Source organism: Mesoplodon bidens (assembly GCF_964165515.1).
Source record: "Mesoplodon bidens genome assembly, chromosome: 3".
Lineage (NCBI taxonomy): Eukaryota > Metazoa > Chordata > Mammalia > Artiodactyla > Ziphiidae > Mesoplodon > Mesoplodon bidens.
The window spans coordinates 58,510,085-58,526,808 of record NC_138178.1 but is presented as its reverse complement, the minus strand read 5'-3'; the positions used below and the strand labels follow the sequence as shown (position 1 = coordinate 58,526,808).

The 16,724-nt window shown below is 45.5% G+C and overlaps 1 pseudogene across 1 annotated transcript in view; it reads right to left on the bottom strand.

Moving 5' to 3' along the window:
- LOC308614810 (NADPH oxidase 5-like) overlaps nt 1-16,724 on the bottom strand; it is a 110,682-nt pseudogene that overhangs the window by 18,485 nt on the left and 75,473 nt on the right. Inside the window, exons 2-8 of the transcript in view lie at nt 11,554-11,677; nt 9,786-9,909; nt 4,947-5,190; nt 3,761-3,995; nt 2,090-2,241; nt 1,745-1,923; nt 252-419 (exon numbers count right to left, since the gene is read on the bottom strand). The product of the transcript in view is annotated as an NADPH oxidase 5-like (transcript). The remainder of the gene's footprint in view (nt 1-251; nt 420-1,744; nt 1,924-2,089; nt 2,242-3,760; nt 3,996-4,946; nt 5,191-9,785; nt 9,910-11,553; nt 11,678-16,724) is intronic.

Below are 16,724 nucleotides of genomic sequence, written 5' to 3'. Positions count from 1 at the left end.
AACTTGTAGACAATAATATATACTTACTGAAGGTATTCTGTGCACACTGGCCTTTAGTGGTACCCTGCCTACCTGTCATTCCCCTTCTAGAAGTGTCACTCCCGGAGGGCTGGATCGAGTCTTGCACTTTGCTTATCTTCTCCACTGTGATGGGGTGCCCCATTTCCTGGGGGGTGGGGGTCTAACAGAGTACTCAGCTGCTGCACCCCACCACCTGTGACTCCCCTTGGCTCATCAGGCCCCCTTTGCACCTTGGAAGGGAGGAGATTGACTTCCACGATGCACAGGGCCTCCATGAGGGATGCGGCCAGGCTGACGGCCTTCTCCAGGAAGAACAAGGTGCCAGGGACCAGCAGCCACTTCCAGAAGTTGGGCCCATGCAGACATGGGAGGTAGGACAGGTGGGTCCAACAGAACACCTGTGGGGGTGGGGAGTAAGTTGCCAGAGTCAAGGCCTGGGGGTGGAACAGAGCCAAGGTTCACGGCCATCCTTAAAGCCAGGACTGTGCCCAGAGCCTTGGCCACACACATCCTCTCCTGGGAACAGGCTTGGGTAGGAGATTGGGGGTGGGAAGCTTCGTTGCCTCTCTGTTCTGGGGGCTTGGTCCAGAAAGTCTGTAAGGGAAGATTCTTGGCGCTAGTGGCAAACATCTGGAACATCTGCCTGGGGGTGTTCTGGGCAGAGTAAACTGCCCCCTCTGATGGGCTCATGAGCATCAGTGTCTCAGCCCACTGACCCTTTCTCAGTGGGAAGGAAGGAAAGACAGCAATGGTGTTCTGGGAGTGGAGGAGAAAGAGCAAAGCCCTGAGGTTTTTTTTTTTTTTTGCGGTACACGGGCCTCTCACTGTTGCGGCCTCTCCTGTTGCGGAGCACAGGCTCTGGATGCGCAGGCTCAGCGGCCATGCCTCACGGGCCCAGCCGCTCCACGGCATGTGGGATCTTCCCAGACTGGAGCACGAACCCGTGTCCCCTGTATCGGCAGGCGGACTCCCAACCACTGCGCCACCAGGGAAGCCCAGCCCTGAGTTTTAATACCTGCTCTGCTACTAGCTGTGGGACCTTGGCCTCGTAAGTTACTTTTCTGAGAGTCAGATTTCTCATGGGTCAAATGAGGATGCTGATTCTGACTTCAAAGGATCATTGCTGGCCCCAAGTAGGTGCTGTGTATATATATATATAATATATATATATTTCTGATGTGACCAGATTAGTCCAAGGGACAGTTCGGGTCTCCCAACCAAATCCTCTGTGACCTCTTGTATCTCGAGGAGGCTAGAGAGAGGAAAGCAAAGCTAGACCTAATACTTTTGGACTGACCATGTGGCAGGTGTGTGTAGTTATTGGCTTCACATGTATTATCTCATTTAATTCCTAAAATATTAATAACTTCAAAGGTAGAGAATTATAGCTCCGTTTTACAGATGAGGACAATGAGTGACCCATAAGTAGTGGGGTGGGGATTAGAATCCCGAAAGCCGGTGTTCCTTCCCCTCCCTGTGCCCAGTTTAATCCAATTAGAGCAAGGGGATAAGCCAGCAAAAAAGCCAGAAGAATCTTCTAGAGCAGAACATTTTCACTCAGCAGACATAAACTACAGCCCAATGGCAGAACCCCAAATCACATGTCCATAGTATGCAGACCGCCTGGAGCTTCCTGGGCTCTGGAGTAATTTAGAGGGAACGCAGCATGAAATGAAGTTGGGAGCCCAGGACGGGACAGGCAAAGGGGTAAGGGCTGGGGCACCTCAAAGTGGCTGCTCCTGCGGACACAGGAGCTGGAGCAGGCGGACATGAGAAGCAGCAGTAGCAGCAGAGCCACACAGGTCAGGGAGGCCGAGCCGTGGACCTAGCCAATGCCAGGCCTCGTGGTGAGCAGCAGTTCCCAAAACTGGAAGGGGCTGGCCTTGGACTGAGCCCGGAGTGCTGGAGACGAGCACAAGACAAGCTCTGCCCACTGCACTTTCCCTTTGGCGTTCCCACCCCTCCCCCTTCTCTGCCCATCAGGCCGGCAGGACACACAGGGGCAGGATAACCGAGTGGTTTGTGGAAAGCCCAGGTGCCCCCCGCCCCCCAGCCTCAGGCTACTCACCGAAGTTCACCACATGGGCCACGGTGTGGACGAGGGAGAGCCCGACCACCATAGCCCATAAGCTGGTGGAACTGGAGGTTGTGGTGCAGCAGCAGGACCTGAGCCAGCCATGTGGCCTGCAGTCACGTGAGGCAGTGCCTAAGCATCAGCACCTGGCTGGGCAAAGCGGTAGAGAGCCCCACCTGGCTCGCTCTCCGCCCTGTCCTCTGCTCCCCAGCGGCTGTTTCCCTACCCTGAGCCTGTTGTGCTTCCTAAACGGGGCCCTGTCATCACCTCCCCTGCCCCCAAGCCTCTGCTGCTCCCCTAAGTCCAAAGCTGGGGGTCTGCAAAGTAGGATCTCCAGAATTGGCGAAGAAAAAATGTTACAGAATGTCTGCTGGTATCACTTTTATCTCAACACGTGGGAAGCACATAAGCTTTTACTAATATTTAGTATCTGTTTAGACATGGTACCCTTATTTAGTCATATGTCAGACTGGCACCATGTCACATGTGGTTCTCGAGATGTCCTGGGGGCAGATGGGGCTTTTTAAGGGGTTTATGATGAAGGTCCCCTCACTTGATCATTTACTTCAATGTATTTATGCATGCCCTGATACGTGGATTTGCAGATTACACTAACTGCTTTTAACTTAAGTAAGCTAACTATCCCTCAGCAGGGACAAGTAGCTTAAAAAGATTCCCTACAGAGAAAATGCAGACTGAAAATAGTGTTAATAAGGCAAGAGCAAGTGACCAAAAAAATGAGTCACATGTCTCCCACCCCTGGTGTGAATTCTTTGTAGCCAGTTATGAGGTTATAAATAAAACTCACTCTAATAAGAAGCTGATATTGTCAGGAGGAGTATTTGGACTAGAGATGTACATTCCTGATCATTAAGAATGAACCTTGGGACTTCCTTGGCAGTCCAGTGGTTAAGACTTCGCCTTCCAATGCAAGGGGTGCGGGTTCGATCCCTGGTCGGGGAGCTAAGAACCCACATGCCTCGTGGCCTAAAAACCAAAACATGAAACAGAAGCAATCTTGTAAAAAATTCACTAAAGACTTTAAAAAATGGTCCACATCAAGAAAATCTTTAAAAAAGAAAGAAAGGGATGAAGCTTGCCTTATAGTTATATTGTGCCATAAACCTATTGGCTAATGATAATACGGCATGCATATAATTATAAGTAAGTGAGCATATACTGGGTAATTGGGAGGGGGTTTTGTATTCTGTTTATTTTTGTTGTGTTTTATTCCGTTCCAGTTGCCAAAGTGTGTCATCAAATACACTTGGAGACCTCAGTCTCTGGTCCCCAGGATCACATTCTGGCATTCAAGGCCTCTGGAAGTATTCTCTTTCTGGTTGGAGCTCTGAACAGGAGCCAGCCCACCTCCTCTGGGTCCACCATAGGGTTATTGTGAGGATCAGATGGAAAGTGCTTAGCACTGTGACTTGTACATAGTAGCACACAAAAGTGCCAGCTATGTTATTTACCTGCTGTGTGACTATGGACAGCTCACTGCCCCCTCTGAGAGTTAGTTCTCACCACTGAGTGTTGGCCCAGTTGAGTTCTAAGGTGCCGTCCTACCCTGACACTGCAGGTGTCCACATGTGGGTCATTTTGTCTAAGAGGAGCCTACATCAGTCCCACTACCCGCTTCCCTGCACTGTGCCCGCAGAACGCTACCACGATGAAGCTGCAGTCAAAGTTGAGGCATTGGCCGCAGCCCTTAGCCACCATGACACTGGCGCCGAGGGCCCGGTGCGCACTAGCTGCCAGGGCAAAAAGCAGCATGTGGAGGTCCACGTAGGCGGCCAGGCAGGGCAGTTGGCTGTGGTGGTTGTGCCAGTAGGCAGAGGTCAGCTGGCGAGGACGGTGTCGGGGCAGCCCAGCGGCGCAAGGAGTCAGCCAGTGGGCAGCACTGTGAGAGAGAGCTCCACTCAGAAGGCCGCGGTGTGGCGGGGACCAGCAGAGTCTGAACCTAGAGATCCCATTCCCTCTGCAGCCCACTAACCCTCGGGGAGCCTCGTGGCAAACAGGCCGGCTTTCTTTTACACCAGGAAACAGAGAGGTCAAGTGACTTGCTTACAGTCACACAGCTAGGTGGAACTGGGATGAATCTCTGGTCTTTCGGATGCCATACGCACAACTTTTTTTTTTTAACTACCTCTCCTTACTTCCCAACTGGGGGCAGGGCGGGGGAGGTAATCGAAAAGGATGGAAGAATCTGAGACATTTTGTGATAACCCACAAGAAAGTTAATACACGAAAAGAATGAACTACAAAACTGGCACTATTTGGAGCTTGGAGTCAGACAAACTTGGGTCTGTTGTTACACCCTTTTTATATTATTTTCTCCACAGCGCTTACCAAATTTGTACTTATCTAGTTTATGTACTTGTTTATTGGTATCAATTACCTGTCCCTCAGTCTGGAACGTAGCCCCAGCAGAGCTCTGCCATTACTGAGAACAAGGCTTGGTACATAGTAGCTGCTCAACCAAGTTGAATAAATAACTGTCTTTGCTAACTATCTGTGTGATCCTAGGCATGTTACCTCAGGTGAAGTAACTTTAATGTCCTTTTGGAACTTCATTCCTTTTGTAACTTTAATTTCCTTTTCCATGCTATGCACTGGTATATTTGTAAAAATGCCCAGCACTTAATATTGTGAGTTGATTCTAAAGAAACACTGTAGAAAATGGACACATGACAACAGCTGCCCTGCACTACAGACCTTTGTCCCCAAGAGAAAGTAGGCAGAGGGGAGGGGCTGGGCCGGGCTGAGGCCTCCTCCGTGTGTTCAGGCCACACTTTGCACCTGGTGTCTAATCCCAGCACTGGCAGTGCCCCTGCACGAGACAGGGCGGTACCTGATGGTCAGGTTCTCCATGACCCCGGGGAAGCGCTGCAGCTGGCCTCGAAGCTCATTGAAGGTGATGGTGCCACTGCAGTCCTTGTCCGCCAGCTTGAAGAGCGCCAGCGTCAGCTGGTCCAGCTTCTCCTCGGGCAGCGAGATGGCGCTGTCACGCAGGCACGACTGCAGTGTGATGCGCAGCTCATCCACGTTGATGGAGCCGCTCCCTGGCCCAAGTGAGGATGAAGCCAAGTGGGGGCCTGCCCCCAGACCTCGCTCTGTACTTGCAGACTCGCCCTGTCTTGCACAACCATTGCATCAGTAGTTCGTTATCTTCATCTTTCTGCCAACCAACTCTCTTTAGGAGCATAGACCAGGCAATCGAAGGACATATGGCACCTTCCGCTCACAAACCTTCCATGGCTCCCTACTGCCGAGCTCAACAGAGGTGAACATTTCCCCAAGCATGGAGAATCTTTGGATTCAGTGCATGCCTTTCTCCAGAATCTGCAGCCTCCTCTCTAAGTACCACTCAACTTCCAAGATCATCTGCCCAGAAGATACACTTGCTTACTTAATCTATAAGGAGCTACGTGCCCAGAGCTTCAATTATCCAGAGGCGAATTGTATATGAGGTGGTGGTGAAGAAGTTCCCTGTTGTTCCCCGACTTGTAGCAAAATATGCTCATCCATGTTGTCCTGAGAGGCTGCAGCTGGGCCCTCAAGTCCAGCCTTGTGGCCTTATGTGAACATGAGTGGCTAAGAGTGATGTGAAAAGGAAGCCAGAAGTACTGTCGACCCTCCGAAAGGTTGCGTTCTGCATCTGGGGATTCCACCTGTGGTTGATTGAATAGGAGGATGTGGAACCCACGGATACCGAGGGCCGACTGTATGACTCCCTTTTATCTAAGGGACTTGAGCATACACGGATTTTGGTATCCACTGGGGTCCTGGAACCAATCAGAGAAACTACTGTACCAACTGAGATGGGATCTGAGGCACTTTTTTTTCCTGTATATATTTTCATTCTTCATGAGCAGTAGGACTCGTGATTAGTGATTCCTTGGCCTGTTTTGGATATAGACACACCTGAGGTAGCAACATGCTTCTGCCCCTTACTGTGTGATGGTGGGCTATAAGTCCTTTAGAGTATTGCACCTTACTTTGCTCATCTCTAAAATGGGGCTAATTATTCCTCCCTTTCAGAATTGGTTCAAGGATAATAGATAATTAATTATAAAGCACTTAATGCGGTATATGGAAGACGGTAGTTGCATATAAATGAAAAGTCTTATTGGTATTGTGATCATCACTTGGGCCAAAGTCAAAGTCTGTAATCACGTACAGAGTCTAATATGCCACTCTCCAGCCACACCTCCCTTCAGTTTTCCTAGTCAAGAGCCAGCATGAAGCATACTTTAAAGAAAACCTTAGCAAAGCTCTGCCAAGAAACTCATGCACCCTGGGCCAACTTGCTTCCTATTGCACTCTTCAGGGTCCATGTAGCCCCCAGGAGTGGTCTGAGACTTAGCCCATTTGAAATGACCTATGGGAGGCCTTTTCTTACTACTGACATTCTACTGGATGAGGACATGAACCAGGCCCTGAGATATATTATTAATCTAGGACAAGTTCAGAAGGTAATCCAGGACTATGCCCACAAGACGCTGCCAGCTCCCACTAAAAATACAGAGGAAGGAGCAGTTCCTTCACAAATAAACCCCGGGGATCAAGTTCTTCTTCAAACCCGGAAAGAGGGGGTCCCCCCCAAGACCAACTATTGCACAGGATGGGTTGAAGCCTTTGCCACCCAATTGGAAAGGGCTATGGAAGTCTTTAAGTCCCTTTTAAAAGAAATACTTCCTCGGTTTGGACTTCCAAAGTCCCTGCAGAGTGATAACAGGCCTTCTTTTTATAGCCAAAATCACACAGGGGTTCACAACAGCCTGTGGGCGCTCTGACCACATCCAGAGCGCCCATCCCTCCCCGCCCCCTTCACACCCTCTCGCCCATTCAGCTTTATACTCTCCTTAGCCAATTTCAAATCCAGGGTTCTCCTTCACAATTATTGTTGTGCACATTTTTATTCCTTATCCCTCTGTCCTTCTATTGCACTGACCCTAAAAATATCTCATCCCTAGGTGAATCCAAGTACCTGTTTTCTCCTTTCCTGCACCAGGGCAGCTAAGTGAACATTGCTGAAGAAAAGCACCCAAGAGAGCAGGAAGTGTCTGATCCCAGCCATGGCAAGGCCTTCAACTTGCCCGCAGTCATCTCATGCTTCTCTAGCAAGGTCACGGTCCTGCTGTCTGCCGAGACCACTTCTCACCTCCATGCCCATCTAGTCCCTGCCTGGCTCTCAGAGAAAACTGGAACCCCTGGAAGCGAGTGCCCTCTAGTTCCTGCCTTGAAACTACAAACCTCCTCTCACCTGCTGTCTTCTTCCCCACCTCTGTCTGCAAGGAGGAGGTGAGTGTGCTGCTTCCTCCTGTCACAGGCCAACCTCTCCATCTGAGGTTGTTGATAAGCCCCAGGTGTGGGCCAAGCTTGGTGGTCAGAAAGCAGTCAGTGAAGAGGGTCCCATGGAGATTGGAGTGGGGTCTGAGGAAGATGCTCAGGAAGCAGGGTCAGTCAACTGCCCATGTAGTGGTGGTGGTGTGGGTCAACTTGGGAAGTGGGTTCCAAGAATGAGGTCTGGCTAGACTGTCAGGCAGGAATGGGAGGTAGAGAAACCCCATAGGCCAGAGGGCCTTGCCCAGGAGCAGATCTGCAGCTGGGTTGAGTTTTCAGGATGCATATCCAGCCCTGTGACTCCCCTGCTCAATGCTCTTCAATGGATCCCCATTGCTCGTTGTACTGAGACTCCAAACCATGGCCCCTGGGGCCTGCCCCGTCTGGCCTCACCAACTACCCCAGTCTCACTGGGTGCCTTTTTCCCACTTCAGCCTCCCTTCCTTTGATGATTCTGGGTCTTTAGACACCCTTTAAGCCACAAAGTTGCCAAAGAATGAAGGTCATTGCAGTGTCACTTACAATGCCAAAAAACGGAGGGGGGAACAATGAAATTCTCCCTTTTGGAAATGGGGTTTGAGTAAATAGTAATAAATAATAGCTGACACCTGTAAACGTGGTACCCCAAACTAGGCACTTTCCTGAGTTTACATAAGTTAACTAATTTAATCCTCCTAGCAACCTCACGAGTATGTGCTATTATGATGGTCATTATTTTTATGTGACACGTGAAGAAATTAAAGCAGGGAGAAGTTAAATAACTTGCCCAGGGTCACATGATTAATAACTGGTGGAGCTGAGATTTGAACCTGGGTAACCTGGCCTCAGAATCAGAGACCTTAGAGTATATACTAGATGATTCTATTTATTTGAAATTCTAGGAATGGTATGGTCATAGAAAGTGGTGGAGTGGGAGACATTGATAGCAAAAGGGGAGGGAACATTTTAGGCTAATAAATATGTTTTCTTTCTTGATTGCAGTGGTTGTGGTTTATACAGATGTATGAATTTGTCAAAGCTCATTGAACAACTCAAAATATTGTATTAAATATTTCAATAAAGTTAATTTTACAAAAAAAAAAGAAAAGAATCAGAGATCTTAACTATTAGGCTGTGCTGCATGGAACATAGGACACAGACATACAGTGGAATATGATGCAGCCACTACAGATGAGGCTATAACAACACTGAGTTACCACTTCACACCCATTGGGATGGCTATTATCAAAAAAACAGAAAATAACAAGTGTTGGAGAAATTGGAACCCTTATGCATTGCTGGTGTGAATGTAAAATGGCATAACCACTGTAGAAAAAGAGTATGGCAGTTCCTCAATAAAAAGAATTGCCCTATGATCCAGTAATTCCACTTCTGGGTATATGCCCAAAAGAATTGAAAGCAGGGTCTTGAAGAGATATTTGTACACCCATATTTATAGCAGCACTATTCATAATAGCCGAGAGATGGAAGCAACCCAAGTGTCCACTGAAAAATGAATGGATAAACAAAATGTGTTATATACATACAATGGATAATATTCAGTCTTAAAAAAGAATGAAAGCCTGTCATATGGTACAACATGGGTGAAACTTGAGCACATTATGCTAAGTGAAATAAGCTAGTTACAAAAGGATAACTATTATATAATTTCACTTATATAATTTACCTACAGTAGTCAAATTCTTGGAGGAGGGGGAATAGGGAGTTATGATTAGTTGGTACAGTGTCAGTTTGGAAGAATGAAAAAGTTCTGGAGATGGATAGTGGTGATGGTTGCCCAACAATGTGAATTTACTTGATGCTTCTGAACTATACACTTAAAAATTGGTTAAAGTGGTAAATTTAATATTATGTATATTTTACTACAATAAAAATGATATTATGAAGCAATACAGTCTTACATGAACAATTGTTTATATTGTTTAGTGAAAAAAAGCAGTGTGTATAGTATAATCCCATTTTGTTTTTTTTAAAAAAGTGGATAGTGAGTGTATGTTATCAGAAGAGAGTATAGAAAAATGTTATGGGTGATTTTTGTCATAGTGGGCTATTATGATGATTATTAAAAAGCAATAAAACAATTTCTTTTTTTAAACATACAAAAGAACAAAGGAAAGTTCTGGCTTCTGCTGAGTTGAATCAAGGGCATTTGTCTCCCTGCCAGGGACCCATCTTCTCCCCCAACAAAAGGGAAGCAGAGACCAGAGACAGGGCAGGGAACCCACAGAGAGACAGAGAGAGAGAGCTGTCAGCCTCACCTGCAGAAAACAGCCCCATGCCGGGCAATCACTGAGATAGGCTGATTCCCTTTGTCCCCCCTCCTGAGTCCTGCCCCCCACCTCACAAAGGGCCCTTACCGTCAACATGCCGTGGATGAGCAGGGTCCACACCTCCTGCAGCTCCTGAAACGTGATGGTGCCACTTCCATCCGAGTCAAACAGAATGAAGAATCTCTTGGCAAAGAAGGACTGTGACCAGAAGGGGGCAGGAGACGGGCACAAGTATGGCCACAGGGCCCAGGCTTTGAATTCATTCACTGCATCTGCGTGTGTGTGTGTACACACTGTGGGGTGGTGGGAATCAGGGAGGACCCAGGTGCCTGAACACAGTGTGTGATCTGCCCACGAGGCCACACCAGGGGACAGTGTCCATGGCCCATCTGGCCAGCTGAGAGCAAGTTTGGGGTCTGGTGAGAGAACTGTTCAGCTATAGAGAGGATGGGCTTGTGTCTGGGCCTCTGGCCCCCTTCTGGCCCCCGGGCCTGGTAATTTGCATGGGCTCTCCGTCCCCACAGTCCATCGCCCCCATCAGCCTTGCAGTCCAGACCTCTGGTGGCCCCTTACTCAACATGGGAAAAGGGTCAGATCGAGGGTCCCTCAAAGGCTCCTTCCAGGTCCTGTCTCATTCCCCTTGGGGTCACCCCAAGGGATAGTGAAGCCTGGAAGGACTTAGAAAATAGATGCCACTTGAGTACCTGTGTCTTTGCCTTTACCTGTTGTTTGGGCTGCCTACAGCCTACATTTAAGTGTTCTTAACGTAGACTTGTTCTGAACAGCACCTGTTCTCAATTGCCGATTTACTCACTCCATTCATCATTCATCCATTCATTCATTCAACAATCATGTCTGTGCAGCCTCTGCTTTCCAGGTCTGTGTTAGGCACTGGAAACACAGAAATTAAGAAAACAGGCTGGGTCAGTGTCACAGATATGCCAGGCCTGGAGGCTCCCCTTGAGGCAGGGAGAGGAGCCTAAGGGCTTTGGTGTCTGACCTCAGTTCAGAAGCAGGAAGTCTACTGTAGGCAGTCCAGCCCCGCCTTGGCTTCACTCTTTTTCCCCTCGATCCCTCGAGTAAGGCCTTTATCACTCTCTACCATCCCAAATGGCTTTATCTTAAGATATTTTACAGCCCCTGTTAGGCAGAAGATCTTTCTTTCCTTCCCCATATTGACTATGAAAGGAGGCAGAGCATTTAGAGTTCTAAGTAGTATCTCCGTTACCAGCCAATGAGGGGCTCTCCCTTCAAAACAGGGGCATTCAAGTGCTCATTGGCTTGCGCCCATCGAGGACACAGGCCACCATGAGATGCCAGCCCAGAGGACACCTGGGGCGAGACTCACTCCTTCCGCCTCTCTGCTAACGTCTCCGCTGTTTGTCGGGCATGCAGGCTGTTATGGGGATGGGCAGAGGACCTATGAAACCAAGAGAGAGGACTGGGGATGGCGTGGCCGTGCAAATGGGCCTTTAATGGATACAAATCATGGAAAAGTTTATTTTGTGGCAGGAGGCTTAAGTCATAGCATCACCTTTGCCCGTGAGGCTAGCAGTAACTGTGAGGGCAATAATGTTTCTTAAGATTTGACAAGCTACTGCTTTCCAACTTCACGTGTTGTTTGAAAGACCCCAGGAGGCCATGGCTACCATGAGGGAAGGAAGGACCCCAGTAGCAGAGACAGAAACATCCTCTGGCCCTGCTTAGAAGTGGAGCCTCAAGCCCGGAGAAACCCGGGGAGCAACGTTTCCCTCCTTGTGAGGTACTGTGTCCTGCAAAGCAGATTACTCTTCCTCTACAAAATATGAGTGCAGGGTCTCCATTTCTGGAGTGGACACTTGCCTCTTTCACATTCAGGGCTCTTTTGAGATCTTGCAGGTTGATTTCCCTGTTTTCTCCTGCAATGGTCTCAAACTGGTGTGTCATCCACTGAAGCCACTTGGCGTCCTCCTCGGCACTCACAGTGCTGGCAGACAAAAGAGACAGGTTTGTTGGTTTGGGGTGGCCAAGGACTCAGGAGGACTCATGATGGCCCCAGGACTTCTGTCTTCCCCCAGTTAGGGCCTCGGACCTCCCATGGGGTTGAACCAGCTTCAGGGCGGGAGCAGTGCTTCCCCACACCTGCTTCTTTACGTCTCTAAGTCCCCGTTTCTTCCTTCCATCTGGCATTGGCCGGCCCAGGCTTAAGTCTCTTTAGCTTCTGGAATGACAGGGCCCCAGTGAGATGGACCCCAGACTGTGGTCAGAGAATGGCCTGCTCCAGGGGTGCTATTAACACAATGACAGTGACTGTCCCACCTCACATTTTCATGGCTCTTTACTGTTTTCAAAATCCTTCCCATGCACTATTTCCTCTGGTCTCTGTTACCAAATGTAAAATACTCAACTTCTCTGAGCCTATTTCCTCCCTATGATATTTTACAGAGAGGAAACAGGCTCAGAGCACTTGAGTTATTTAGCAGAATTTATTCAGCAGGTTAGAGACAGAGCTCAACTCTGAGGCCAGTGCTTTTTCCATCACGCCCCAGAGCCTCCACCCTCTGCCTGAACACTTCAGGTACAAGCCATGCCAGGACTGAGGCCTCAGGGCTTGACTCTCCAGGTCCAGGGCATATTCTACAATGTCACAAGGGCATCAGCCATCTAAAACCCTCACAGATGGGCTAGCTATACTGTGATCGGAACAGAGGTTAGTGATGAAATGAGGACAGCACTTTCTGTGGCATCAGGACCCAGCAATACAAAATTGAGTCAATAAGTGAGAATTTGTAGCATCTTATTCTATAAATTTCCTCTGTGAGAATGGCTTTTGTCAGTATCCCATGAGTTTAATATAACCTTAAATGATTTAGCTACAATCAATCTTCATTATTTGCAGATTCCACAATTGCGAATTCACCTACTTGCTAAAATTTATTTGTAACCTTCAAATCAATACTTGCAGCATTTTTGAAGTCATTGTGGACATGGGTAAAGTGGGAATACATTTGAGTCTACTGATGTGCATGTTCCCACCTGAGGTCAAACATAGCAATGATCTGCCTACTTGTCTCAGCTCTCAGACTGTAAACAAATGTCCTTCCCAAGATCTATTTAGTGCTGTGTGTTTCACATTCTTGTGCTCTTCATTGGTGATTTTGCTCTTTAAAATGGCCCCCAGGAGTAATGCTGAAGTACTGTCCAGTGTTCCTAAGCACAAAAAGGCTGTGATCTGCCTTATGGAGAAATTACATGTGTTACATAAGCTTTGTTTGGACATGAGTTCTAGTGCTGTTGACCATAAGGTCTATGTTAACGAATCAACAATTTCTGCTTTTAAAGGAGTCTTTAAACAGAAACACACATAAAACAAAATTATGTATTGATTATTATATGAAAAATTTGTGCCCATAGGCTGGCAGTAACCAAACCCTGTATTTATTTTCCCTAGGAGTAAAGGTTCAGAATTTCCTCATTCAGGGTTTGTGGTGACTTTATAGAAAACAACTATCATGAAAAATGAAAATTAACTGTATTTATAAATAAAGATTAAAAATAAATGAGCTAAAGTGAAATCAATCAGAGAAAGACAAATACTTTATAACATCACTTATATGTGGAATCTGAAAAATAAAACATACTAGTGAATATAACAGAAAAGAAACAGACCCACAGATATAGAGAACAAACTAGTGGTTACCAGTAGGGAGAGGACAGGGAGAGAGGAGAGATAGAGGTAAGGGATTAAGAGGTACAAACTATTATGTATAAAATAAGCTACAAGGATATATTGTACAACACAGGGAAGGTAGCCAATATTTTATAATAACTATAAGTGGAGTATAACCTTTAAAAAATAAAATAAAAAAAATGAGCTAGCTTCCATTTAAGTAACTAGAAAAAGAATAAAATACACACATACACAAATAGAAGGAGAGATTCTTAAATATAAGATCTGAAATTAAGGAACTAAAAAGCTAAAACAGGTCAAAATGGTAAATTGATTTTAATTATGACAATAGTTTTACGGATGCATGCATATGTCAATACTCATCAAATTGTTCATTTAAATTACCGTATGTCAATTATGCCTCAATATAGTGAAAAAAACAAGTTGGTTCTTTGAAAATACCAAGTGAAAAGCATGATTAAAGAAAAAAAGTGAAACAATATAACATTAATATTGAGAAAGGCAATAGAATCAAGAAAAGGGAAGGGCTACAGAAATATAAGAGTATTGTGTGCAAATGCTTGGTGAACTTAGAGACATGAATTAATTTCAAGAAGTAACCACCTGAGGGCTTCCCTGGTGGCGCAGTGGTTGAGGGTCCGCCTGCCGATGCAGGGGACGGGGGTTCGTGCCCCGGTCTGGGAGGATCCCACATGCCGTGGAGCGGCTGGGCCCGTGAGCCATGGCCGCTGAGCCTGCGCGTCCGGAGCCTGTGCTCCGCAACGGGAGAGGCCGCAGCAGTGAGAGGCCCGCGTACCGCAAAAAAAAAAAAAAAAAAAAAAAAAAAGAAGTAACCACCTGAACAGACCAATAATCACTTAAGAAATTAGAAAGGGGGTTAAATGTCAACCATTTAAAATAATGTCAGGCAGTCCCTCCCATCAGGAAGCTTGCACAAGCCTCTTAGATAGCTTCATCCACCAAAGGGAAGACAGCAGAAGCAAGAAGAACTAAAATCCTGCAGGCTGTGGAATGAAAACCACAATCACAGAAAGATAGACAAAATGAAAAGTCAGAGTATGATGTCCCAGATGAAGGAACAAGATAAAACCCCAGAAAAACAATTAAATGGAGATAGGCAACCTTCCAGAAAAATAATTCAGAATAATGATAGGGAAGATGACACAGGACCTCAGAAGAAGAATGGAGGTAAGGATCAAGAAGATGCAAGAAATGCTTAACAAAGATATAGAAGAATTAAAGAACAAACAAACAAAGATGAACAATACAATAACTGAAATGAAAAATGCACTAGAAGGAATCAGTAGCAGAATAACTGAGGCAGAAGAATGGATAAGTGACCTGGAAGACAGAATGGCAGAATTTACTGCTGTGGAACAGAATAAAGAAAAAAGAGTGAAAAGAAATGAAGACAGCCTAAGAGACCTCTGGGACAACATTAAACGCAAAAACATTCGCATTATAGGGGTCCCAGAAGGAGAAGAGAGAGAGAAAGGACCTGAGAAAATATTTGAAGAGATTATAGTCAAAAATTTCCCTAACATGGGAAAGGAAATAGCTACCCAAGTCCCAGAAGCACAGAGAGTCCCATACAGGATAAACCCCAGGAGAAACATGCCAGACACATAGTAATCAAATTGGCAAAAATTAAAGACAAAGAAAAATTATTGAAAGCAGCAAGGGAAAAATGACAAATAACATAAAAGGGAACTCCCATAAGGTTAACAGCTGATTTCTCAGCAGAAACTCTACAAGCCAGAAGGGAGTGGCATGATATACTTAAAGTGATGAAAGGAAAGAACTTACAACCAAGATTACTCTACCCAGCAAGGATCTCATTCAGATTTGATGGAGAAATCAAAAGCTTTACAGAAAAGCAAAAGCTAAGAGAAGTCAGCACCACCAAACCAGCTCTACAACAAATGGTAAAGGAACTTCTGTAAGTGGGAAACACAAGAGAAGAAAAGGACCTACATAAACAAACCCCCCCAAATTAAGAAAATGGTAATTGGAACATACATATCAATAATTACCTTAAATGTGAATGGATTAAATGCTCCAAACAAAAGACACAGGCTTGCTGAATGGATACGAAAACAAGACCCATCTATATGGTGCCTACAAGAGACCCACTTCAGACCTAAGGACACATACAGACTGAAAGCGAGGAGATGGAAAAAGATATTCCATGCAAATGGAAATCAAAAGAAAGCTGGAGTAGCAATACTCATATCAGATAAAATAGACTTTAAAGAATGTTACAAGAGACAAGGAAGGACACTACATAATGATCAAGGGATCAATCCAAGAAGAAGATATAACAATTATAAATATATATGCACCCAACATAGGAGCACCTCAATACATAAGGCAACTGCTAATAGCTATAAAAGAGGATATCAACAGTAACACAGTAATAGTGGGGGACTTTAACACCTCACTTACACCAATGGACAGATCATCCAAAATGAAAATAAATAAGGAAACAGAAGCTTTAATGACACAGTAGACCAGATAAATTTAATTGATATTTATAGGACATTCCATCTGAAAACAACAGATTACACTTTCTTCTCAAGTGTGCATGGAACATTCTCCAGGATAGATCACATCTTGGGTCACAAATCAAGCCTCAGTAAATTTAAGAAAACTGAAATCATATCAAGCATCTTTTCTGACCACAACACTATGAGATTAGAAATCAATTACAGGGGGAAAAAAACGTAAAAAACACAAACACATGGAGGCTAAACAATACATTACTAAATAACGAAGAGATCACTGAAGAAATCAAAGAGGAAATCAAAAAATACCTAGAGACAAATGACAATGAAAACACGATGATCCAAAACCTATGGGATGCATCAAAAGCAGTTCTAAGAGGGACATTTATAGCCATACAAGCCTACCTCAAGAAACAAGAAAAATCTCAAATAAACAATCTAACGTTACACCTAAAGGAACTAGAGAAAAAAGAACAAACAAAACCCAAAGTTAGCAGAAGGAAAGAAATCATAAAGATCAGAGCAGAAATAAATGAAATAGAAACAAAGAAAAAAATAGCAAAGATCAATAAAACTAAAAGCTGGTTCTCTGAGAAGATAAACAATATTGATAAACCATTAGCCAGACTCATCAAGAAAAAGAGGGAGAAGACTCAAATCAATAAAATTAGAAATGAAAAAGGAGAAGTTACAACAGACACTGCAAAAATACAATGCATCCTAAGAGACTACTACAAGCAACTCTCTGACAATAAAACGGATGACCTGGAAGAAATGGACAAATTTTTAGAAAGGTATAACCTTCCAAGACTGAACCAGGAATAGAAAATATGAACAGA